This window comes from Myotis daubentonii, chromosome 19 (assembly GCF_963259705.1).
Source record: "Myotis daubentonii chromosome 19, mMyoDau2.1, whole genome shotgun sequence".
In the NCBI taxonomy this organism is placed as follows: Eukaryota; Metazoa; Chordata; class Mammalia; order Chiroptera; family Vespertilionidae; genus Myotis; species Myotis daubentonii.
In genome coordinates, this window is record NC_081858.1 from 1649115 (window position 1) to 1674883 (window position 25769).

The following is a 25769-nucleotide window of genomic DNA, read 5'->3' on the forward strand; positions in this document are numbered from 1 at the left end:
CCATGTGATGTGTGTCATCCATGTCAGCTTATGAGGACGGTGCTTTTTCTGTGCTGCGTGTAATCCATGTCACCTGGTGAGGACGGGTCTCTCCCTGTGCTGTGTGTTAACTGGTGAGGTGGGTGCTCTTTCTGTGCTGCGTATCAACCATGTCACCTAATAAGGACGGTCCTTTTTCTGTGCTGTGTGTCACCCATGTCATCTGGTGAGAACAGTGCTTTTTCTGTGCTGTGTGTCATTCATGCCACCTTTTTGAGCACAGTGCTCGCCCTGTGCTGCATGTCATCCATGACACTTGGTGAGGACGGTTCTCACACTGCTACATATCATTCATGTCACTTGGTGAGGAGGGTGCTCTCCCTGTGCTGTGTGTCATCCATGTCACCTGGTGAGGACGGTGCTCTCCCTGTGCTAGGTGTCATCCAAGTCACCTGGTGAAGATGGTGTCTCTCTGTGCTTCATATCATCCATGTCACCTGGTGAGGATGGTGCTCTCTCTGTGCTCCGTGTTCTCCATGTCACCTGGTAAGGCCGGTGCTCTCTCTGTGCTGCCTGTAACCTGGTGAGGATGGGGCTCTCCTGTGCTGCGTGTCATCCATGTCACTTGGTGAGGATGGGGATCTCCATGTGCTGCGTGTTTCCTGGTGAGGACGGGCGTCTCTCTGTGCTCCGTGTCCCCTGGTGAGGATGGTACTCTCCCTGTGCTGCGTGACACCTGGTTAGGAAGGTGTTCTACCTATGCAGCGTGTCATCCATGTCACCTGGTGGGGAAGGGGCTCTCCCTGTGCTATGTGTCATCCATGTCACCAGGTGAGGACAGTGCTTTCCCTGTGCTGCGTGTCATCCATGTCACCTGTTGAGGATGGTGCTCACCCTGTGCTTCGTGTCACCTGGTTAGGAAGGTGTTCTACCTGTGCAGCGTGTCATCCACGTCACCTGGTAAGGACTGTGCTCTCCCTCTGCGGCGTATCATCCATGTCATCTCATGAGGATGTTGTTCGCTCTGTGCTGCATTTCATCCATGTCACCTGGTGAGTACGGTGCTCACACTGTGCTGCATGTCATGAATGTCACCTGGTGAGGATGGTGCTCTCCCTGTGCTGTGTGTCTTCCATGTAACCTGGTGAGGAGGGTGCTCTCCCTGTGCTGCGCATCATCCATGTCAACTGGTAAGGACAGTGCTTTCCCTGTGCTGCGTGTCACCCATGTCGTCTGGTGAGGACATTGATTTTCCTGTGCTGCGTGTTATTTATGTCATTTGGGAGAATTGTGCTTGCCCTGTGCTGCGTGTCATCCATGTCACATGGTAAGGACTTTGCTCTTTGTCTCCTGCGTATCACCCATGTCACCTGATGAGCACGGTGTTCGCCCTGTGCTGCATTTCATCCTTAGTCACCCGGTGAGGATGGTGCTTTCCATGTGTTGCGTGTCGTCCGTGCTCTCCCTTTGCCGCATGTCATCCATGCCACCAGGTGAAAACGGGGCTCTCTCGGTGCTGCGGGTCATCCATATACCTGGTGAGGACAGTGCTACACTATGTTGTGTGGCATCCATGTCCCATGGTGAGGATGGTCCTCTTCCTTTGCTGTGTGTCTTCCATGTAACCTGGTTAGGATGGTGCTCTCCCTGTGCTGCGTTTCATGCATGTCACCTGGTGAGGAAGGTGTTCTACCTCTGCAGCCTGTCATCCATGTCACCTGATGAGGACAGTGCTCTCCATGTGCTGCATGTCATCCATGTCACATGGTTAGGACTGGGCTCTCCCTTTGCTGCATGTCAACTGGTTGGCATGGCACTCTCTCTGTGCTGCGTGTCACCTGCTGAGGAGGGTGCTCTCCCTGTGCTGCATATCATGCATGTCACCTGGTAAAGAGGTGCTTTCCCTGTGCTGCGTGTCACCCATGTCGTCTGGTGAGGACAGTGCTTTCCTGTGCTGTGTGCCATTCATGTCACCTTTGGGAGCTCGGTGCTCGCACTGTGCTCTATGTGATCCATGTCACCCGGTCATGACGGTGCTCACCCTGTGCTGCTTGTCATCCATGTCACCTGGTGAGGACGGTGTTCGCCCTGTGCTGCATTTCATCCATGTCACCCGTTGAGGACAGTGCTCTCCCTTTGCTGCGTGTCATCCATGTCACCTGGTGAGGATGGTGCTCTCCCTGTGCTTCATGTCATCCATGTCACCTTGTAATGATGGTTTTTTGGCCCTGTGCTGCATTTCATCCATGGAACCCGGTGAGGATAGTGCTCACACTCTGTTGCATGACATCCATGTCACCTGGTAAGGACTGTGTTCTCTCTCTGCTGCGTATCATCCATGTCACCTCGTGACAACATTGTTCGCCCTGTGCTGCATTTCGTCCATGTCACCCGGTGAGTACGGTGCTCACACTGTGCTGCATGTCATCCATGTCACCTGGTGAGGAAGGGGCTCTCCCTGTGCTGTGTGTCATCCATGTAACCAGGTGGGGACGGGGCTCTCCCTGTGCTGAGTGTCATCCCTGTCACCTGGTGAGGATAGTACTCTCCCTTTGCTGTGAGTCACCTGCTGATGACAGGACTCTCCCTGTGCAGCTTTTCATCCATGTTACCTGGTGACAAGGGTTCTTTCCCTATGCTGCATGTCATCCATGTCACCTTGTGGGACGGTACTCTCCCTGTGCTGCATGTAACCTGGTGAGGAAGGGACACAACATGTGTGGCGTGTCATCCATGTCACCTGTTGAGGATGGTGGTCTCCCTCTGCGGGGTGTTATCCATGTCATCCTGTGAGGATGGTGCTCTCCCTGTGCTGTGTGTCACCCATGTCACCTGGTGAGGACTGTGCTCTCCCTCTGCTGTGTACCATCCATGTCACCCGGTACGTATGGTGCTCACCCTGTGCTGCATGTCATCCATGACACCTTTGAGAAAGGTGTTCTCCTTGTGCTGCGTGTCACCTGGTGAGGATGGTGCTCTCCCTGTGCTGTATGTCATCCATGTCACCTGGTGAGGACAGGGCTATTCTTGTGCTGCATGTCTCCATGTCACCTGGTGAGGACGGTGCTCTCCCTGTGCTGCGTGTCATCCATGTCACCTCAGTGGATGGAGCGTCGGCCTGCAGACTGAAGGGTCTCTGGTCCCGTTCAGGTCAAGGCAACATGCCTAGGTTGGGAGCTCGAGCACTAGAGTGGGGCATCAGGGAGAAAAAAAAATCCAGAAGAATAATTTCACAGTTTCTTGGTGAAAGAAGACATGAAACAAGGAACCATGAGCTCTAATCAGTGCAAGAGAAGTCTAGAGAAGGAAGTCATTGTGTATGTTTCCCCACGTCCCGCATGGTTCAGGGTTCAGGATCTGGAAGAGGGGCCGCACACAAATGAAAGAGATGAGACAAGAGATAATTTGGAAATTGGGGGGCCCGGTTAGAGCCCATCCCAAGAGGATGGACTCCGCTTGTGCTCAGGCCTTGCCATCCTTTTATTCAGTTGGGGATACAACCATAGCCCTTAGGCAGGCAATTTCCAGTAACAGACAGATTATCTTTTCAGTAAGGATTTACATGACTATCTGGTGGGGAAGTTGCTTCAGCTACCACTGTCTGGACTAAACAGTGGGTGCATAGCTCTGACCTTTGCCAGGGCTCAAGGGTCACCAGTATTCCGGGCTCCTTGTCCACACCTCTCTGCTAGAGAAGACAATAGGCGGCTTCCCACAAGTAATGAATTCTGTTGGAAAGGCACCCAATAGTAGCAGATTTGGAAACAGTTCTAGTTTAGGAGGAGAATCCTGAACCAAGTTTTGAAGGTAAATATGAAATTGTTCATCTCTCTGTGTGGCTGGGGACTGGGGGGTTCCAGGCAGAGTAATTTCATTTAATAAAGAGACAGAAGCACACAACAGGAGGGGCGGGAAAGTAACTATACTGGTAAGCAGTTTGGCATTGGTGGAGTATGAGCTGGGCAGGGGTGAAAGCTGTGGGAGGCAGGAGGATTAAGCAGGAGTTGACATGTTGTGCCAAGGAGTCTGAACTCAGTTGTACCTGATGGCCCCATGGGTGTAAAAGCCTTTCAGCTGGTGTGAAGTGGTAAAGGTTGTTTGAGAGCCATCCCTGGCAGTCATTTGTGGATGTGTTGGAGAAAGCCAGTCTCAGGCAGGGAGCTCAGTTAGGAGCCATCGCATTAAGAGATGGTGACGACACAGCGACAGCATGTGCAACCTTGCAGTGAGGGCAAGGTGCCTGGTCACTTGTGTGCCTCACTGGCTCTGTTGCATCACTGATGGACTTGTGATGAGCCTTCAAAGGGACCTTTGGGAAAAGGCATGGTTGGTAGATTTAAGAGCAAGTATTCATCAAGGATCCGGGGGAAAACAAAGAAGGAAGAAGCTAAAAGCAAATTCAGGAGAACAAACTTCTGGTGGATGCATGTACAGCCACCAGCGCTCGGCTCCACAGGGCTTAACGAGGCCCATGCACACTGAGCCCTGCCTACCTAGCACTAGGCTGCAAGGGGTGTTTCCCACAAGAGGTTCCTAGAGAGGGAGGCCCATTTCCCAATCTTTCCCATTTAAGGCAGCAGCTTCAGAAATAGTTCAGCTGGGCCCAGCGGGTTTGGCTCAGTGGATGGAGTGTCGGCCTGCAGACTGAAGGGTTCCTGGTTCCATTCAGGTCAAGGGATATCCAGCGCCAGAGCGGGGCATCAGAGAGACAGCCAATCCATGATCCTCTCTCATCATTGATGTTTCTCTCTCTCTCTCTCCCTCTCTGAAATCAATATTAAAAAAGAAAAAAGCTCAGCTGGGCCAGCCTCATTCCCTCTGACATATCATCGCTATGGGATCCACAGAGAATCCGATGAGGTTGTGGGCTGACGGTGGGGTGGGGCCTGGACCCATGGCGATGGCGCCCTTGTCTGAGATGCAGACGTGGTGGGTGGGAAGAGGAACTCATGTTCGAGGAGGCCAGAGGTCCCGGGACTCCTTCCTCCGGGCCCCGCCCCAGCATCCACCTGCGGAGTATGGGCGACACAGATGGGCAACGCCCTGTCTGAAAGCCTGGCCGCCTCCAGGTCCTGCCACTCAAACCTGGTTCACCTGGAGCCTGGGCGCCTGGGCTGTCCCTTCGCCGCCTCCATCCTTGGATCCTCAACCTGAACAGGATCCCAGCGCCGCCCGGTGACGGTGCTAACGGCGGTGTGTGGGCACCACTCGCAGGAGATGGTCCTCGGCCTCCTGGAGCGGTCGGGCCTCTCCCGCGGAACCTCAGGGAATCCAGCATCACCACCAGCCTGTGGGCCAGCTCCGCCCGCGCAGCCCCACACCCGCCAGGGGGCGCCCTTGCCCGCGAAGCTGGCGGGGGCCGTTGCTCCCCAGGCCGTTGGGGGCTGCCGGCCTCTGCACGGGCGGCGCCAGGTGCGGGTTGCGCGGGTCCCCTGAGGTCCACGCACCGCGGAGCCTGCACCGCGGCCACCGCCCCCGGCCTGGCGCCGGTGCCCAGCCGAGCCCGCGGCTCCCCCAGCCCCGGGCGGCAGGAAGTTTGCCCGCAGCTGGGCCCGCCGCCTCCTGCCGCGACCGGGAAGGCTGGGCGTCCCCCGCCCGCATCCCCCGCCCCCCACCCCAGGCCAGCTGGCACCCGCCCGCAGTGCCCGCACTGCCCGCCGGGCGGCGCCCCGCGCCCACTCCTCCCGCTGCCCGCGCCCCACTCGGCCGGACACAGACGCTCCCTCCAGCCGCCGGCGGTCGGGCCGAGCGCGGCAGCTGCTGCGGAAGAAGCGAGGGACCCGCGCGCCGGCCAGCACCGGCCCTGCCCAGCCCGTGCCGAGCCGCCAGGTAAGGCCGCCGCAGCCCCGCTGGTGCCCCGCGCCTCGGCGCCCGTCCTGTGGGTTTACGCTCGCGCCCCTCCCGCGTCCGTGCCCCCCACTCGGAAGTCTGGGTCTCTCCTACCCCTGGGGCCGCTACCCGCCTCGGCCTCCCGCCTCCTGAGAGCCGGCCCTGCCCCCCCACCCCCCGCCACCCCGGTCCCGCAGGCCTCCGTCCCAGCCTCCCCTCCGCATCCTTTCCTGGGCCGGGTCCTCCCGCTGTGTCCTCCCCCCTCCCCACCCCACTTCCCCCCTCCCCGCCTCTGCAGGGCTGGTGCTCCCCACGCCTCTCCTCCCCCTTTCCCCTGGGCCTCTGATCTCCCGCTTCCTGGCCACAGCCCCCCATCCAGCTCAGCCCTGGGTCCCAAGACCCCCCCCTCCCCCGGCCTTTCTCACTGGCATCTGCCTGGGCCTCCCCTAGCCCCTGCGCTGGACTCCGGCCACCACCACCCTTGCCATTCTGCATGCTGTGGCTTCGGGGGACCCAGAGCCCTATCAGAAATGACGCTCTTTCCCTGGACTAAGAGCTCCGTGCATCCCACCCTCGTTCGTTCATCCCGCGGGAAGCCAGGAGAAACTCGGGAGACCTTCATTTGGGCCAGTGATCAGGAGGCTGGGAGGACGCTGGGGGAGGGGTGGCTGATGGCACTCTCCTGTGAGGCTGGCAGAGCACAGAGCTCAGACCTGGCCTGGGGGTGGGGGGTCGGCCCCGGGTCTGGGGTCTGGCAGGAGGTTTCAAGGCCTGGAAAGCACCTGTGCCTCTTCCCCTGCTCCCTGGAGCTGGTGACAGCGAGGGGGGGCATTGGAGTTCCGGAGTGCCGGCCCAGGGCCTGGGGCAGAGGAGGTGGAGGGCCTGGCCCAGGGCCCTGCCGCCTGGCAGAGGTGGGGCAATGCGCAGAGCCTCTCCCCCTTTGGGGCTTTGGCTGCACAGCTCTGGGCATCTCTATGCTGCCATCTCCTCCTGGTGCTGTTGTCTGGGGTGCCACGTGGTGCCATCTCCCCGCCTCCCTCCAGTGGCTCTTCTGGGCATGCCTCCCAGGGGCCTGGGTTGTCTGGGCTCGGGAAGCCCCTTTGCCAAGTGGTGGGCACTCAGGACTGGCCAGGAGTCCTGAACCCTGTCAGGAACCAAGAGAGCGACCTTCACTTAAGCTCCGGTGAGTCACTGGGTGCTGGGATCTTCCCAGGAGCCCCTGCTCACGGCTGTGGGGGAGAGGCTGCCTGGGGGGCAGGGGTCACCTGCGAGAGAAATCCGGTTCTGCGGTACTTCCCTGTGTCTGTGCTCGGGATGGCGGCCAGGAGCCCGGAGAGGCAGCTGTGTCTGGTCCCCCCAGGAAGGAGCCCCTGGATCTCCATGGGGGTCATGAAGCTGATTGTGCTGAAGCTCATGTCTCATGATGATTATTAGTAAACTATGTTTTTACTGATTTCAGAGAGGAAGGGAGAGGGAGAGAGAAACATCAGTGATGAGAGAGAGTCACTGATCGGCTGCCTCCTGCACGCCCCCTGCTGGGGATGGAGCCCACAACCCGGGCCTGTGCCCTGAGCGGGAATCGAACCTGGAATCCTTCAATCTGCAGGCGGATGCTCTATCCACTGAGCCACACCAGCTAGGGCTCATGTCTCATTATTAATCAGGTTTGTTACTTTCCTCACTGACTGGATGTGTTTGTCAAGGTCGCGGCCCTCTGGAGAGCTAATCTAATAAGCACACGTTGCCGTGTCTGGGTTTAATTTTCCATATTCTGTTCATTTCTTGTGGAGCGAGCCTTGTGTGGGGAGCTGTGGCCTGGTTTGTCACTAGCTTCTGCCTGCCCAGCTCGGCCCCCAGGCAGGCCTGCGGGCCCAGGGCTGGGGCACTGCCTGGTGGGGCAGACGCGGGGGTTCGTGGAGGGGGGTTGAGAGGGTTGAGAGGAGACTCGCTCTTTTCTGTGTTTTCCCCATTCCCCCTCCAAAGGCATCTTGGCTGACATCTCCCCAGCACCGGAAGGTGGTCTGACTCTCCCGTTGTCTTCCCTGAGGACGGTGAGGAAACTTGTATGTGGTGGGAAAGGCCACAGCTGCTGGGAGCAGGGCCTTGGAGGGGCCTCAGCCCCCCTGCTGGGGTCCCAGCCTCCCCCTCCCCCACCCCGGTGGAAGGAAGGGAGAAGAGGAAGGCCTGTCTTGGGTGAGGGGGTAAACTGCTGGGAAAACAGGAAGAGCTGTGAGGAGGGAGCGGAGGAAGGGCTGTGTGGCCGACGGGCTGGGCAGTGGGTGAACCTGTGTGGAAAGAAAGCATCTCTTGTTGTTTATGCAGAGGCATATCCGTTAGGTGTGTATAGCCCCACAGTTTTCCAAATGCTTTTTAGAAAAATTATTTGATCTCTACTTGGGACCTCCTAGTATTTGATCTGCTACCACCCGGTAAGGTGTTACTGATTCTCAAGAAATGGCATCTTCCCCAGGTTAAATGCCTGTGGCTCTGCGGCTGCGCCCGGGGTCTCTGGACGCCCAGCCCAGTGCTCCTTTGCTGCTACTTGTTGCTTTAAAGCTGTCCAGCCTCTCCCCTCCCCATCCCTTGCTTCAGTTCCTCTTCATCTTCCCGCGTCAGCTCAGCACTCTCCTCTCCCTGTGGGGCTGGCGGGCTGACTTCCATCCGCCCAGGGTCTGGGATCTAGCTGGCTCCTGGTTCTGCATTCTCTCCACCTTAGACTGGCTGCTCAGCACCAGGGTCTCCCGCCACCCTGACCCTGGGCCTGCCGTTTCTCTCGACTCGCTCCTGCAGAAAGAGCTCCGGGTTCTCCAAAGCCTGAGGCCTGGTCCTGGGACCCCTGTGCGCCTCTTCCCTTTTTCTCCCACCCCCTGCTCCATCCTTATCACCTCAGCCCTCTCTGCTCTTGTGAGAACTTTGGGTGCCCTGTCTCATCTTCCCTTTCCCACGGCCACTGTCCTCACGTGGGGCTCTAGTGGTCCCCCCCTGGGTCGTGGTAATACAGTCTCTTCCCTGGGCAGCCTGAGGCCACACCTGCCTTCCTGCAGATGAAGGTGCTGGTGACATGTGACCCATCTCAGGAGCCCTCAGCGGCCCCCGGGCAGCTGGACAGAATTCCCATGTAGCAGCTTGGAAGCCCAGACCACTCACAGGCTGGACCCAGCTTTCTGCCTCAGGGTGGGACCCTCTGCCCGCCTCCCCGCCACCAGGACTCTTCTTCCCTCTTCCTGGGAGCCCCACCCCATCCTCAGGTGCCAGCAGGGAGTACTTGCTAAGTGCTGGGAAACCTAGGTTTCTATCCCTGTGTGACTCCCAGTGACTTTGAACAAATTGCTTACCCTCACTTGCCTCACCTGTAAAATGGGGATAATCTCACCTGCTTGAAGGGTTGTTACAGCAAGAATGTGAGTGGATGGGAATTGATGTGTCACCTGAAGGGAAGGCCCACTCAGCAGCCCTGGGTGGGCTTTCCCATGCTGCCCTGGTGTCACTGCTTTAGCTGCCTGCTCCTGCCTGCTGGGGGCAATCACCTACCCTCTTGCTCCCCACGCAGATGGCACGTCCCGTGAGGAGCAGAGCCTTTTGCCAGGTGCCTTTCACATCCTGGGCTCCTACCTCACAAGGGTCATCCTGCATCCTGTAAACTGGCCCCTGCTCATAGCGGGAACATGTGAAGTGATTATAGCGTTTGGTCATGTAAAATAGGGTATGCGTTCCATTTAGCAAATCAAATGTAAACACATCTCCCACCACAGTGCCCGCCAAGGTCAAATGTGGGATGAAGAAGGGCATCGGTTGCCCATGGCACTGCTCTGCTTATCCCTCTCAGTCGTCCCAGTTCCCCATGAGGCAGCTGTGAGCGTCTCCACTTCTACAGGTGAGGAGGGGCCCTGGGGCACTGCAGTGGGATGTCTGTGCTGCTTCACAGATGGGGGTGGGGGGACATTCCAGAACCCCAGCTCCTTCCCCTGTTCCTGGGCCTGGAAAAGGGAGGGAGAGGCCCTTTATAAAAAGACTAGAGGTCCAGTGCATGAAATTTGTGCACTGGGGGTGGCAGGGGGGCGGGGGGCGGGGAGAGGTTGTCTCTTAGTCCGACCTGGGCCTCTAGCAGTCTGGAACCCCTCAGGGGATGTCTGCCTGCTGGCAGAATGGGCCTAAGCCAGCAGGCGGACATCCCTCTCAGTCTGGGACCCCTTGCTCCTTACCGCCTGCCTGCTTGCTGCTCCTTAGCGCTGCCGTGGAGGCAGGAGTGGCTCCCACCACCGCCACTGTGCTTGCCAGCCATGAGCCCCGCTTCTGGCTGAGCAGCACTCCCCCTGTGGGAGCGCACTCACCACCAGGAGGCAGCTCCTTCATTGAGCGTCTGCCCCCTGGTGGTCAGTGTGCATCATAGCGACTGGTCGTTCTGCCTTAACGGGCACTTAGGCTTTTATTACATAGATTCCTCTCAGGTGTTATTCCACGACAGAACCCACTCAATGTACGTGTGTCCTTTGCATACAGCCCCGCAGGGACTACTTAGTGAGGGGCCCCTGCATGGGGCTCTTCCCTGGGCAGGTGGGTGATGTGAGTTGCGAGCACAGAACATCCCCGGACTGGAGCTCAGGGCAGAGGAGGGCCTTCTTGGGTGAGGAGGGCTGCACCGGGAGGGGGGCAGGCATGTCCTGAGGATGCGGTGAGGCCAGGAAAGGAAGGTCTTGAGTGGGCGGGGGTCGGCAGAACGAGTCAGCTCAGGAGGGCGGGCGAGCGGAGAGGAGAGAGTCCAGTTGACACATCCAGGCTGGGAGACATTGAGGATCCATGGGCAGAGGTGTGCAGTGCCGGCCAGGACTTGAGGGCCTGGGGCTGCGGTGAAGGCAGAAGGAGGTGCACTGAGTAGCATTTCCAAACAGCAGAGCACACAACAGATTGGATGAGCAGATGAGGGAGCAGGGGAGTAGGAGAGAACTTTGAGGTTTTCGCCCTGGAGATGAGGGCAACTGTGATGCCACTTTCAGAAACAAAGCCAGAGGTGAAGCCCCTCTGAGGGAAGCTCTGAGTATGTTGCCAGCCAAGCGGAGGGGAGGCCGCTGGAGCATGGGGGGCTGGGTAGGGGGCTTTCTGGGCAGCAGGTGAGCAGGCTTGTGTGAGGGTGAGCACCTGCAGCCACGTGCTGTGTATGGCACTTCTTTCAGGCATTTCTGATGACTGGGTTTCACCTCCACACCTTCTGCGAGCCCTCTGTGCTCTCCCCTCGTGGCCCTGGGACCCTGTGCCCAGCCCTCTCTGCTCTCCCCTCATGGCACTCACCATGCGCCCAGCCCTCTCTGCTCTCCCCTCATGGCACTCACCATGCGCCCAGCCCTCTCTGCTCTCCCCTCATGGCACTCACCATGCGCCCAGCCCTCTCTGTTCTCTCCTCATGGCACTCACCATGCGCCCAGCCCTCTCTGTTCTCTCCTCATGGCACTCACCATGTGCCCAGCCCTCTCTGCTCTCCCCTCATGGCACTCACCTGCGCCCAGCCCTCTCTGTTCTCCCCTCATGGCACTCACCATGCGCCCAGCCCTCTCTGCTCTCCCCTCATGGCACTCACCATGTGCCCAGCCTTCTCTGTTCTCCCCTCATGGCACTCACCATGCGCCCAGCCCTCTCTGCTCTCCCCTCATGGCACTCACCATGTGCCCAGCCCTCTCTGCTCTCCCCTCATGGCACTCACCATGTGCCCAGCCCTCTCTGTTCTCCCCTCATGGCACTCACCATGCGCCCAGCCCTCTCTGTTCTCTCCTCATGGCACTCACCATGCGCCCAGCCCTCTCTGTTCTCTCCTCATGGCACTCACCATGCGCCCAGCCCTCTCTGTTCTCTCCTCATGGCACTCACCATGTGCCCAGCCCTCTCTGTTCTCTCCTCATGGCACTCACCATGTGCCCAGCCCTCTCTGTTCTCTCCTCATGGCACTCACCATGTGCCCAGCCCTCTCTGTTCTCCCCTCGTGGCCTTGGGACCCTGTGCCCAGCCCTCACTGCTCTCAAAGTTGCTCATCTGTGTTTCACCTCCAGGGGACCTGGAATGGAGCTTACCTCCAAGAGGGCTGGGACCCCACACCTGCTTTGCTCAAGGTCAGTCCTGTCCTAAGTGCCTTGCACAGAGCAGGTGTTTAATAAATATCTGTCTTATTTAACTGACCTCAACTTATGCTTAACAAATGTTTGTTACAGAGATCAGTTCCTAGAACATGGATGTGAGGGCAGTGATGTGGGCCCCGCTTCCAGGAGTGGGTGTCCCAGGGTCCTTCTGCAAGATGCCGCCTGTCTGATTGCTATGACTTTCTTCTCTCTTTTATGTTGACCCGGGAGGTGCCAGCTCTGCACTAGCTGTTCCCAGGGTTGGGAAGTAAGTCCATAAGCTTATCAGTTGCTACCCATTCCTGAGTTTGAGGCTCGCCTGCCATTCATTGTAAAACGCCTTGGGCAGGTGTCCAACCCCTGTGAGCCCCTACCCTCACCTGTAAGTCAGCCCTGCCCTCACCTATAAGTCAGCCCTGCCCTCGCCTGTAAGTCAGCCCTGCGCTCGCCTGTAAGTCAGCCCTGCCCTCGCCTGTATGTCAGCCCTGCCCTCGCCTGTATGTCAGCCCTGCCCTCGCCTGTAAGTCAGCCTTGCCCTCACCTGTAAGTCAGCCCTGCCCTCACCTGTATGTCAGCCCTGCCCTCACCGGTATGTCAGCCCTGCCCTCACCTGTAAGTCAGCCCTGCCCTCACCTGTAAGTCAGCCCTGCCCTCGCCTGTAAGTCAGCCCTGCCCTCACCTGTATGTCAGCCCTGCCCTCACCTGTAAGTCAGCCCTGCCCTCACCTGTATGTCAGCCCTGCCCTCACCTGTAAGTCAGCCCTGCCCTCACCTGTATGTCAGCCCTGCCCTCACCTGTATGTCAGCCCTGCCCTCACCTGTAAGTCAGCCCTGCCCTCGCCTGTAAGTCAGCCCTGCCCTCGCCTGTAAGTCAGCCCTGCCCTCGCCTGTAAGTCAGCCTTGCCCTCACCTGTAAGTCAGCCCTGCCCTCACCTGTATGTCAGCCCTGCCCTCACCGGTATGTCAGCCCTGCCCTCACCTGTAAGTCAGCCCTGCCCTCACCTGTAAGTCAGCCCTGCCCTCGCCTGTAAGTCAGCCCTGCCCTCACCTGTATGTCAGCCCTGCCCTCACCTGTAAGTCAGCCCTGCCCTCACCTGTATGTCAGCCCTGCCCTCACCTGTAAGTCAGCCCTGCCCTCACCTGTATGTCAGCCCTGCCCTCACCTGTAAGTCAGCCCCCATGGCCCTTCCTTCTCCTCAGGGTTTTCGCAGAGAATTCATTCAGAGAAGGAGAGAAAGCAGATGGCGGTGGTTATGTCTCTTTGGGGTGCTGTGGGATATTTTGGTCACAGAGGCTGAAACGGAAGCCGGGGTGCGCACAGAGTTCAGGGGTTTCTCTGGGGAAGTAGGGGTATGCTGTGGGCCAGTGGAAGAGACCTGGCTTGGAATCAGGAAATCCAGGCTACTTATTGTTGCCTCAGTTTCCTTTCAACAGGGGCACTTAATAAACTACCTTACAGGGTCCCCAGTTGAGTGAAGGCTCCCAGGACAGGGAATCAGAGTGGTGACCTGGGACACTGGCTTAGAGTAAACACATTTTAGGTAAAACGCCCTCAGGCACCAAGAAGTTTGAGCATTTGATGGAGCTCAGACCCACCAGAACCAGTCTAATCACCAGCCTCTCTAGGGCCCAGGGCCCCAATAGCTGGCATGGCTGCCCAGGTCCTCAGGAGGATGAGCTAACTGGGGTGTGCACTCTCCGAGGCATGCTGGGACATCTCAGGAAGGAATGCAGTGGAGCACTGCTGCTGCAGTTGTGGGTATTACCGACCTTTACAGTGCCCCCTGGCCTTGTTCCGTTCATGAGATGACAGAAGACTGTCCCCAGCGAGGTTGGTGACCAGATGGGAGTTGGGCATCGCTCTTTCTGGAGGCGAGAGAGCCTTTATGAGAAGCAGAGGAGACTAACGGGTTTAGGGAGGGCCAGAGGCCCTTCTTGTGTCATTCCCTGGGGGGAGGTGGTGTAGTTCTCACCAGATCTCATCTATCCCTAAGCCTCCATCAGCACCACCTGCCCTCTGCTGGAGCTGCCATGCCACTTCCTGGTAGGTAGCACATATTCAAAGACTTAGGATGTTCTTAGTGGTTTTTGCTCCTCCCCCGACAAGCTCACAGGGCCACAGGTGTGACAGGCGGGACACCTAGGAAGTGTCATTGCGTTCTCTCAGGGTGTTAGTAACTGCTGAAGACAACAGCTATTTGATTGGGAAGTTGGATCCCTTCCCTGGGCTCTGTCCACACACGAGAACCTTCTGAAGGCTGTTAGCGGCCTGCACAGACATTGAAGACAGTGATCCTTGGGTAAACCGACTCTTCCCAAGGTTGAGGACATTACACAGAATACAGCAGCATTTGTCCTGGAATGGTAATGCCTATGTAATTGCTAGAAAATGGAAGCTCTGGGAGGTTAAATGAGTCATAGAATCTTATTCCTGGAAGGAACTTGAGATCATTCATTTAACATCTCACCTGCTGTTCTCCTCTCACCTACAGACAGAATCTCCACTGGCTGGTTGACCAGCTTCAGCTGCTGCTCTGCCGCCACCTCCTCTCCCTGCTGCTCCTCCCCATCTTCTGAAGGCTAACATTGAGCCCATACTATGTTCCAGTTGCTTTATGTACATTAAGTTGATCTTCCAACAACCCTATAAGTAGGGACTATTGTCTCATTTTACAAACGAGTAAACTGAGACCTAGAGAAGTTGCATAGCTTGCCCAAGGTGACTTACTAGTAAGTGGTAGAGCTGGATATAACTCTGGCAGTCTGAACCATGCTCTTGACCATCAACTGGGGCTGGGATCAAGCCTGCAACCGAGGTACTGAAATTTAACCCATAACCCGTCAGTCCTTGGGCTGGCCCTCTAACCATTGAACAACACCAGCTAGGGCCAAGGTGCCCTCTTAAAGGGCCAACACACAGGATCTTGCTCTGGGACACTTACCTGTGGCACTGGTCGAGGGAAGGTGACTCGGCATATGGGAGTCATAAGGAGAAGATCTGGGTGGTGTGGCCTGAGGAGAGGTGTGTGGGATCAGCCACCGAGGTCTCATGACAGGGGCGTGCGCTAGCCTGGTCCTCCAAATACTGGCATCACCACTCTACCGAGCTCAAGTCCTGCAGAAAAGTCCGCTGGCTGCACCCAGTAGGGACCTTTGGTGCTCTTTTTCTGGAGCAGCCCTTGGTGGAGGCTCAGACAGTCATTGGGCTAGGTAGCTTTGGAATGGTGGCCATTCTTCCCCAACTCACTCGCACATCTGGAGCCCAACTGCCCCCACCTGGTGATTCTCTTGGTTGGTTTGTCTGACTCCCAGAGCCCTGCCCTTGCTGAGTTCAGTCTCTCAGGGAGATCAGAGTGCTGCACAGAGCACTCTGAACTTTTGGAGCACATCTCCCTTGGAGGCTCTTGTCTGGGACTCAGATGGGTGCTGGGTTGTGTGGCTCTGGCATTGGGAGGCATTGTTACCCCCTCTGCAAGCTCAGCTGGCATCCCCTACCCCCCGCAATGGAAGACTCATTTAACCTGTCCTTCAGACTCCTGAGGGCTCTGCCCTGCTGAGTTTGCTCCTATGGAGGGGCTGGCTGGCTGCGCCCAACCTGAACCTGTGGAGCATTTCTCCTAGGGGACTAAGGTCAGAGGTTCTAGCAGAGACTGATTGGTATGTCTCTGGAATAAGCCCACTTTCCCCCCATTGAGGGCCTGATCACACTGCCTCCAAGCAGGAGACCCATTAACCCCATCCTCTCAACCCTAGTCACCCTGCCCTATTGAGCTCATGCCTTGTAGAAGGATCTGTGGGTTGGGGAAAGCCTGGGTCCTCTCTACAGTCTTTCTTCCAGAGGCTCTCAAGGAAGACTAAGTAACCTCAGGGAGAGGCGAAGTGGCTGACAGGTTTGAGGTGCACCTCAGGGTGCCTAGGAACTTTTATGAATCTGCCCCTTGCTCAGAGCTGGAGGAAGCTGAACCTTGTACACAGCTTGGACCCTCCTCTGTACACTCAGGTCCAGTAGAAGCAACCACAAACATGAATTGCATGGTAGTTCCAGATATGTAGCCCAAAGCTAGTTTCAGCCAGTGTCTGAGATTGACCTGCACTGGAACCCTACCCAGGTGGACCCAGAACCACACAATTGGTGGATTACAGACCACAGGAGGTCTTGACCCAACTAGCCACAAAAGTGGCACACCTAAAGGGGGGTGTCCAGGAAGGTACCAGACCCAGCTGGGAACAACTCTACCTAGGGGAGCAGCCCCTACATAGCAGCTCAGATACTGTGACCAAGGTCTATCCTTATAGTCAGCCAGACTGAGGTTAACCCCACTAACGAATGGGCCAACATCATTCAAGACCAAACTATAACAGGGGGGCATACAAGAGACATTCCTGGAGCACCCAGCTCATCTGATCTGGAAGATTGCATCACTGACACCTACAACATGAAAGTAGAATTCAAATTTTGGAGTCATAGCAGATCTAACTAAGACACAGAGACAGACAAAAAAGGCAGACAAAATGGGGAGAAAAAGAAACATGTCCTAAATTAAAAAAAAAACAACAAGAGAAATCCCCAGAAAATGAATTAAATAAAATGGAAGCAACCAAGCTACCAGATATAATTCAAAACAATGGTTATAAGGATGCTCAAGGACCTCAGGGAAAGAATGGATAGCTCAGTGAGAAGTTAAACAAAGGGACAGTAAGCATAAAAAAGGACATGGATGGAAACCATAAAAAAGAATCCATGAGAAATGAAGAATACAATATCTGTAATGAAGAATACTCTAGAATGACTCACCAGCAGGTTATATGAAGAAGAGGATTAAATCCGAGATTAAGAGGACAAGATAACAAAAACCACGCAAGCAGAGCAACAAAAAGAATTTTTAAAAATTAGGAAAGTGTAAGGGACCGCTGGGACAGCATCAAGCATAACAACATCTGCATCATAGGGGTCCCAGAAAAAGAACAGAGAGAGCAAAAAATAATGGCTGAAATCTTTCCTAACCTGGTAAAGGAAAAAGACATACCTGTCCAGGAAACACAGCGAGTCCAAATCTAGATGAACCCCAAAAGGCCCACACCAAGACACATCAAAATTAAACTAGGAAAGGTTAAAGACAAAGAGAATTTTAAGAGCAGCAAGGGAAAGACAGCAAGTTACCTACAAGGGAGCTCCCATAAGACTGTCAGAGGATTTCTTAACAGAAACACTTCAGGCCAGAAGAGATTGGCATGAAATATTGACAGTGATGAAAATCAAGGACCTAAAACCAAGACTACCCATCAAGGCTATCGTTTAAAATTGGAGGCAAAATAAGGAACTTCCCACACAAGAAATGCAAAAGTAGTTCATTACCATCAAACCAGTGTTGCAAGAAATGTTACATAGTCTTATTTAAGAAGCAGAAAGAACAAAGAGGGAGAGAAAGAGGAATGCAGGTATAAAGAATAAAATGGCAATAAATAATTACTTTAAATGTAAAGGGATTAAATGCTCCAATCAAAAGACATAGGGTGACTGAATGGATAAGAAAACAAGACATATATATGTTGTCTACAAGAGAACCACTTTAGTACAAAAGATTCACACAGACTAAAAGTGAAGGGATGGAAAAACATATTTCATCCAAATGGAGATGAATAAAAGCTGGAGTAGCAATACTTACATCAGACAAAATAGATTTAAAAACAAAGGCCATAATAAGAGACAATTCTAAAGGGATCAATCCAACAAGAGGATATAACCCTTATAACCATACTAGGGGCCCCGTGCACGAAATTCGTGCACTGGGTGTGTGTGGGGAGGGGAGTGTCCCTCAGCCCAGCCTGCCCCCTCTCACATACTGGGAGCCCTCAGGCGTTGACCCCCATCACCCTCCAATCGCAGGATCGGCCCCTTGCCCAGGCCTGATGCCTCGGCCAGAGGCGTAGACCCCCATCACCCTCCGATCGCCTAATCGGACCCTTGCCCAGACCTGATGCCTCCGCCAGAGGTGTCAGGCTTGGACAGGGGACCCCCATCTCCCCCCGATCACTGGCTCTGGCCCCCGCCCAGGCCTGAGGCCTCTGGCCCAGGAATCATGCCTGGGCAGGGAACCCCCATCTCCCTCTGATCGCTTGTTCCACCCCCCGCCCAAGCCTGATGCCTCTGACCCAGGCTTCAGGCCTGGGCAAGGGGATCATCATATCCCCCCAATCCCCGGCTCCGCCCCCCGCCCAGGCCTGATGCCTCGGCCAGAGGAGTTGACCCTCATCACCCTCCGATCACCAATCACCGGATCGGCCCTTTGACCAGGCCTGAGGCCTCAGGCAGAGGTGTCAGGCCTGGGCAGGGGACCCCCAGCTCCCCGCAGTTGCAGGCTCCGCCCCTGCCCCTGCAGGAAGCCTCTGGCTGAGGCGTCCGGCCCGGGCAGCGGGGACCCGCAGCTGCAGCGGCCCCGCAATCGTGGGCTCCGCTTTAGGCCCAGGCAAGGGACCCCTAGCTCCTGGGACTGCCAGCTTCGACCGTGCCCAGCTCCCATCGCTGGCTCCACCCCTACTTCCTGCTATCACTGGCCAGGGCGGCAAAGGCGCCTGATTCTCCGATCATGGCTGGGGGGCAGGGCAAAGGTGGCCCCAGGGCCACCTTTGCCCTGCCCCCCAGCTCTTAGCTCCCCCCTGGGTTTCCGATCACTGTCAGTGGCAGGGGGCTTCTTCCAGCTTTCCCTTTCGCCTCCCTGCATTGTGCCTACATATGCAAATTAACCGCCATCTTGTTGGCAGTTAACTGCCAATCTTAGTTGGCAGTTAACTGCCCATCATAGTTGGCAGTTAACTGCCAATCATAGTTGGCAGTTAATTTGCATATAGTCCTGATTAGCCAATGAAAAGGGTATCGTCGTACGCCAATTACCATTTTTCTCTTTTATTAGATAGGATGTGCACCCAACACAGGAGCCCCTAAATATATAAATAAAATCTGGATGTACATAGCAGGAGAGATCGACAGTAATACAGTCATATTTGGGGATTTTAACACCCAATTGATATCAGTGGATAAATCTTCCAGACAGAAAATCAACAAGGAAACAATGGCCTTAAACGACACACTAGACTTGTTGGATTTAATTGACATTTAGAGAGCATTTCATCCCCAAATAGCAGAATATACATTCTCTTCAGGTGCAAATTGGACATTTTCTAGAATAGACCACATGGTAGGACACAAAATAAGTGTGATTAAATTAAAGAAGATTGAAATAATATTAAGCGTCTTCTTTGACCACAATGTTATGAAGTTAGAAACTGATTACAAGACAAAAAAACCTGAAAAACACACAATCACATGGAAGCTTAACATATTACTAAACAATGAGATAAAGGAAAAAAATCAAAGTTATCTTGAGACATGAAAATGAACACACAACAACCTACACTTTAAGAGACACAGCAAAAGCAGTCCTAAGATGGAAGTTCATAGTAATACAGGCCTTCCTCAAGAAGCAAGAAAAATCTGAAATGAACAGTCTAACTTCACACCTAAAATAAACAGTCTAGCCTTACACCTAAAAGAACAAACAAAGCCCCGAGTAAGTAGATGGAAGAAATAATGATCAAACTAGAAATGAAGACATAGAGACTAAAAAAACAACAACAAACAATTCAAAAGGTCAATGAAACCAAGAGCTGGTTCTTTGAAAAGATGAAAAGATTCACAAGCTTTTAACCAGGGTCACAAAGAAAAAAAAAGGTAGGACCCAAATAAATAAAATAAGAAATTAAAGAGAAGTAGCAATTGTCACCACAGAAATAAAAGGATATAGCACATTTCCTGAGTAGCTCTTGTGTGACAGTCACAGTCATTGCATGTCACAGGCCTGTGCCCTGAGAAAATGCATGCAGTCCTTTCAAATATGTCAGATACTAGATTGGTGTCCTGGTGGCAGAGCGCTGAAGACAGGGTTGACTGGCTGGCTTTTTTGAGCTCTATGAGGCTAGGTGATGTTGTAGACACCCCATCAAAGAACCATGAAGTTCAGATGACCCAATCTAAGAGCACAGAGTGAGCAACTCGGTGGAGAAAGCGCATCAGTTTGAGGTAAAATAGCACCATTCCACTGTACTTTGAAAAATAAGAGTCCTGCCAGAGTCTAAAGTAAATAGGCTGGAACATGAGATCTGCCAGGTAGGGTGAAAACTGGAAGTACACCAGCAATTACAACAATTAGACTAAGCTGAGAGCATATTTCCATCAGAGTCTGACCCAGCAGGCGCTGTCGGCTGTCTTTCTCCCCTCAGCTCTTCTTTGGGGAGGGCGGTTAGTAGAGGAGAGGCTCCCAGCCTGACCTTGGGCTTCAGCAGCTGGAGTGGAGCTGATCATTGTCCTATATTTTTGTGTCAATAATGCTGTTGCTCTTGTTGTATCTCAGGTGTCCATCCTCATATGTCATCACAAGACCTCACAGCAGCCCTACGCTGTAGGAGTTACTAGTTCTAGGAGAGAACGGATGCTCTGAGAGCTTGAGTGATTTGCACAAGGTTACACAACCGAACCATAGAATTGCCCTTTCCTCTGTATGCATGGCTTCTCCATATCGGCCAATGCCTCTCCAAGGAGCCAGCTGGTCTCTCTGCTCCAGCCTCCAGCACCCAGCACAAAAGGAATGTACACAGCTCACCTTGGGGAGAATGGAGGTGGGTGGCAGTGAGGCAAGGTGAGGCCACTCTTGCAGGCTTCAGGGACAAGAGCAGAGGTCATTGTCTGCCTTCCCCCTCAGGCAGGAACTCCACTGTCACAGGGCCTGTGTCTGTTTCTCAGAGTTTAAGTCCCCAAACCGGGGCAGTACTGGCATACAGCACGTGCTCAGTAAATACTGTTGAATGCATGGCTTCCTGCGTGACACCCTTGTCTGCAGAGACTCAGTGTCCTGGAGCCCTAGGCTAGCAATGTGCCTTGGAGCTGGAAATCTTGGATAGGCTGCTTCAACTCACAGATATGTGGGATTAAAACGTTGGTTGTGTACATCTCAAAACACATTTCCCTGGTGGATTATGGAATTAGTGTAACCCATAATAGAGCTGAACAACGATTAACAAACCCTGGACCTGCCTGGACCTTGGCCTTAAGCACCACCTTCTCCTTTAACCCAGCTGAGGTTTCCATAGACATGGACTGGACAGGGACGTCTGGTGAGAGCAGTGGTGGTCTATGGGTAGGGAGCCCCAATTTATAGACTAGGGTGAGGGCATTGCATTGCAGTGAGTCAGAAGGAGGCTCTGTGAGCAGAGGCCTGGCCCCAGGGGTGTTTCTCTAGATACCTAGTGTGAGCTGGGGACTGTGTGCACCCCAAAATCCATTTACTCTCATGCAGAGTTAGTTATAGTGGGAGCAGTAAGCAGAGGAGGGTATGGGGACTACGGGGACAGAGGACCTCAGAGAAGGCTCCCTTGTGTGAAGATGGACCCAGGATCCTGGGGATGAGCCCTTGGTGACCCTGGTTCTTGAGGAATGATAAGGTGCTATGCATGGATGCATAGTGACCCCAGCCACCTGGTGTTGGCAGTGGTCAGCGGTGTCAGCTCAGTTCCTCCTATGCCCATTTCTGCTGATTGGCAGGGGTGCCTGCAGCTGAGTTGAAACAGGTCTGGGACCAAGTATAGGCTACCTGGGACACAGATGGGCACAAGGCACAATACATTTATCAAGTCAAATGTAGTCCAATCATGTATATATATAAAAAGCAAGAGACCAATGCCCTCATGACCATAACGACCTAACGACTGGTCACTATCACACCCACTGCGGCCAGTGAACTGTCCTGATCTGGGCCGATCACCCCCAATACCCCGATCAGAGCAGGGCCAGCCAGCCAACCACTTTGGCTGGCAGAAATTTGAGGTCCGGGGTACCTTGGAGTTGCTTGGTCTCTGTCTCGGGCAGCTGAGTGGGCAAAGCTCTCCTTTGGTGGAAATGGACCCGGGATCAGGGCGCTGGAGTCGGGGATGGGTGGGGAAGCTTTGCTGGTGGCCACAGCAGTCCCTGCAGGCCACACACAGCACCTGGGTGTGTGGCCCCAGTCGGAACAGCGGCAGAAATAGGGGTCGTGGGGCGCAGGGGGCAGCAGCACACAGGAGCCAGGAGGTGTGAGGCACAACATGGGCTCTTACCCCACCCTCTGGGCCCAGCAGCACCAACAGGTGGGCCATGATGTGCATCAAAGTGCTGGGCTGCAGACGGGAGAAGAAGTGAGCCAGGAGGGCAAAGCCCCACTCCAGACAAAGCCCTGAGCGGTGTGGGTGGGGCCGGAGCTGGAAACCCTGGCAGGGTGGGCAGGGCTACAGCCCTGAGCCTTTTCAGCCTTGGCTTTGGAATTGAGAGGTCAGCCCCACTTCAAGAGAGAGGACGTGGTGGAAAGTGGCAAGGCCACAGGAGGGATAGGAAATGTTGTGGCCATCTTCAGGAAACACAACTGCCATGGTCTTCAATAAGTATAAGCAGATAATCTTTGGTCTTGGTTCTACAGAAGAGGAAGCTGAGACTCAAAGAAGGGAGCCTTCCACAACACCTCACCCACTTCTCAGACCCGACCCTGTGCAGCATTGTTTTCGTTGAAAGTAGAGAATCCAAAAGGTTTTTAGATCTTTGCTATTTTAGTCAGGAAAGAATTTAGCACAGGTAATTGGTGCTTGGGAAATCAGCGGAAAGCTGGAGGAGTGGGTATTAGCCTGGACCCCCAGGAAAGACTCCCTGCCCAGTGGGAGGCGCTGCCCTCTCAGCCACACTGAATTCTAGGACACTCTGGCACAGCTGTGACCGGAGGATCAGGAAATTGCTGCCCCCGCAAGTGCCCTCCAGCTCACACAAAACAGGTCACTGGGCACTGCCTCTGCTACATTTGCCTGTGCACAGCCTGGATTCCACTGCAGAAAACCTCCACATCTCTGCAAACATGATCATCAGCAGCAAACAGCCCAAACTGCAGGAAGATGCCTCTGCCCCACTTCTGCCTTCAAAATACTATGCAAGCATATCCAATTGGCAGGAATGAATACATATCCAGAAACCTAGCTGCAAAGGAGTTTGGGCAATTTCAGACTTTTGTCTAGGAGTGAGATCTTGCCAATGTACCTCATGTGCCTGTTATTGATAAAAATGAGGCCTGGCTGGTGGGGCTTAGTGGTTGAGCATTGATCTATGAGCCAGGAGGTCACAATATGGTTCCTGCTCAAATTTCGGGCTTGATCCTCAGTAGGGACATGCAGGAGGCAGCTGATCAATGATTCTCATCATTGATATTTCTATCCTTCTCCCTTCCTCTAAAATCAAGAAATATATATTTTTTAAATGGGGTCATGCTGTATATATGTGTTATAACAAGGTTTTCACTTCATAGATCACTAATGTCTTTCTTGATAAAACCATACTTAGAGAACATTATTTATCATTCATTTTAATTGATCTCAGAGAGAATAAGGGAGAGAGAGAGAAAAACATCGTTCCGTTGTTTCCTGCACTCACTGGTCTGGGTATTGAATCTGCAACCTGGGCATCTGCCCTGACTGGCAATCGATCCACCACTTTCTGGTGTATGGGACGATGCTATCCTGGTACTCTGACCCCAAATTCCAGCCTCAAGAACCGTGAGAAAAACACATTTCTGTTGTTTAAGCCACACAAATTTATAATATTTTGTTATGGCTGTCTGAGTTTACTAATCTACACTAACATGCTAATTAGACTGGGTTGACCAGACATCTTCTGGTTGTCCTTCTGGACAAAGCCATGGTGGCAGGGGCTGAGGCAGAGGAGGTTAGTGGCAATCAGGCCAGCATGGGATTAGTTAGGGACGATCAGGCCGGCAGGGTAGAGCAGTTATGGGTGATCAGACTGGCAGGGGAGAGCAGTTATGGGTGATCAGACTGGCAGGGGAAAGCAGTTAGGGGCAGTCAGGCAGGCAGGCAGAGTGGTTAGGGGTGATCAGGCAGGAATGCAGGTGAGCGCTTAGGAGCCAGGAGTCCCAAATTGCGGACATCCCTTAAGGCAGTGGTTCTCAAACTTCTGGCCCTTTAAATACAGTTCCTCCTGTTGTGACCCAACCATAAAATTATTTTCGTTACTACTTCATAACTGTAATGTTGCTACTGTTATGAATCGTAATGTATATATCTGATATGCAGGATGGTCTTAGGTGACCCCTGTGAAAGGGTCATTTGACCGCCAAAGGGGTCGCGATCCACAGGTTGAGAACTGCTGCAGCCTAAGGGGTCCCAAATTGGAGAGGGTGCAGGCCGGGCTGAGGGACTTCCCCCTCCCCATGCACAAATTTCATGCACCAGGCCTCTAGTCTTCTATAAATGAGGAAACTGACACTAAAAGACGACAAGTAACTTGCCCAAGGTCATGTAACTTACAGAATCAGGATGCAAAAAGGGATCCTCAGCCCTGTTCATTCTTGTTTCCTGCCTCTCCTTAGAGACTGACTGATAAGGAAAGGAGCCTCTTATCAAACCAGGGGAGCAAGTAACCTGCTCCACTGCTCCCCCCGGGCTGGGGCCTGATTCAGAGGTTCCCCCACCTTCCCTGGCCTCTAGCTAGCCCATCTAACCTAGACAGAAGCATGCCCTCCCCTCTGGGGGCTGTGACCCCAGAGGCTTATGGAGGAGAGATGGGCTGACACATCACGCAAACCCACAGCAGGCAGTAAGCCCCACCTGTCAGGTGCATGCCCAGTTTCTCTGCATGTTAAGACCCAGGATCCAGGCTGGAATGGGGACGAGCAGAACAGACTGGGGGCTCCCTCTGAGCAACTCCGTAAGCATCCTGAGGAGGGGCTCCCTGGCAGCACTGGGCTGGGGAGGGAGTGTTGTGATGTGTGGGAAGTACCTGGTGTTGTGGAAAGGTGGCAGAAGAGGGCCAACCTGGGGTAAGAGTCCTTGCCTCTTTACTTACTATGCAGCCTTGGACAAGGCAGTTACCATATCTGAAGATTGTCTGCTCAGCAGTAAAATGGAGACCATAAAAACCTAATCTCATAGGGCTTGGCAAAGAGCAAGTCAGATAACTTCTTGATTTTATCTTATTTATTTATTATGGTATATTTTTTATTGTTGATAGTATTACAGATGTCTCCTGTTTACCCACTTTACCCCCCTCCACCCAGCCCCTACCCTCCCACCTCCAGGTCTTCACCATCCTATTTCCCATGTTCATGGGCTATGCATATCCTATATAATAAAGAGCCAATATGAAAATGGTCGTCATGCCATCACACTGTAACGGCTCAGACACTCAACACTGGGGAGAGAGAAATGGGGACTAGCCAGGCACAAATGAGCTCACGAGAGAGGAATGGGGACCAGCCAGGCTGCGGCTTGGGAGAGGGACAAGCTGCATGCCCTGTGGTCTTGAGCGCCAGTGGCTGAACCTGTGGCCTGGCCTGGGAGAGGGTCAAGCCACCCACCCCATGGTCCCAGGCACCAGCACCTGTGGCTGTGGCCCGGGAGAGGGACAAGCCATCTGACCCACGGTCCTGTGAGCCTGCAGCTGCGGCCTAAGTGAAGCTGCCTGCCCATGGTTCCCTGCAGCTGTGGCTGGCCTGGGGAAAGCTGGCCCGGGTCCTGGGTGCCTGCAGCTGGCTAGAGGGAGGGGAGCCCGGGTCCCAGGTGCCTGTGACCAGCCAGAGGAGGGAATCCTGGGTCCTGGGTGCAGGGCAAGGCAGAGGCGATTAGGGGCAATCAGGGCAGCAGGGGAGCAGTTAGGGGCAATCAGGCAAGCAGGCAGAGGTGGTTAGGGGTGATCAGACAGGCAGGCAGAGGGGTTAGGGCCAATCAGGCAGGCAGGCAGACAGATGAGTGGTTAGGAGCCAACAGTCCCAGATTG

At 54.4% G+C, this 25769-nt stretch overlaps 1 protein-coding gene across 2 annotated transcripts in view; it reads left to right on the top strand.

Moving 5' to 3' along the window:
- The first annotated feature begins 5371 nt into the window (after window positions 1–5371).
- Window positions 5372–25769, top strand: part of GRIK4 (glutamate ionotropic receptor kainate type subunit 4) — a 261622-nt gene continuing 241224 nt past the window's right edge. For both annotated transcript variants that reach the window (XM_059676626.1, XM_059676628.1), the window contains exon 1: window positions 5372–5808. The gene's annotated coding sequence lies outside the window, so the exon portion shown is untranslated. The remainder of the gene's footprint in view (window positions 5809–25769) is intronic.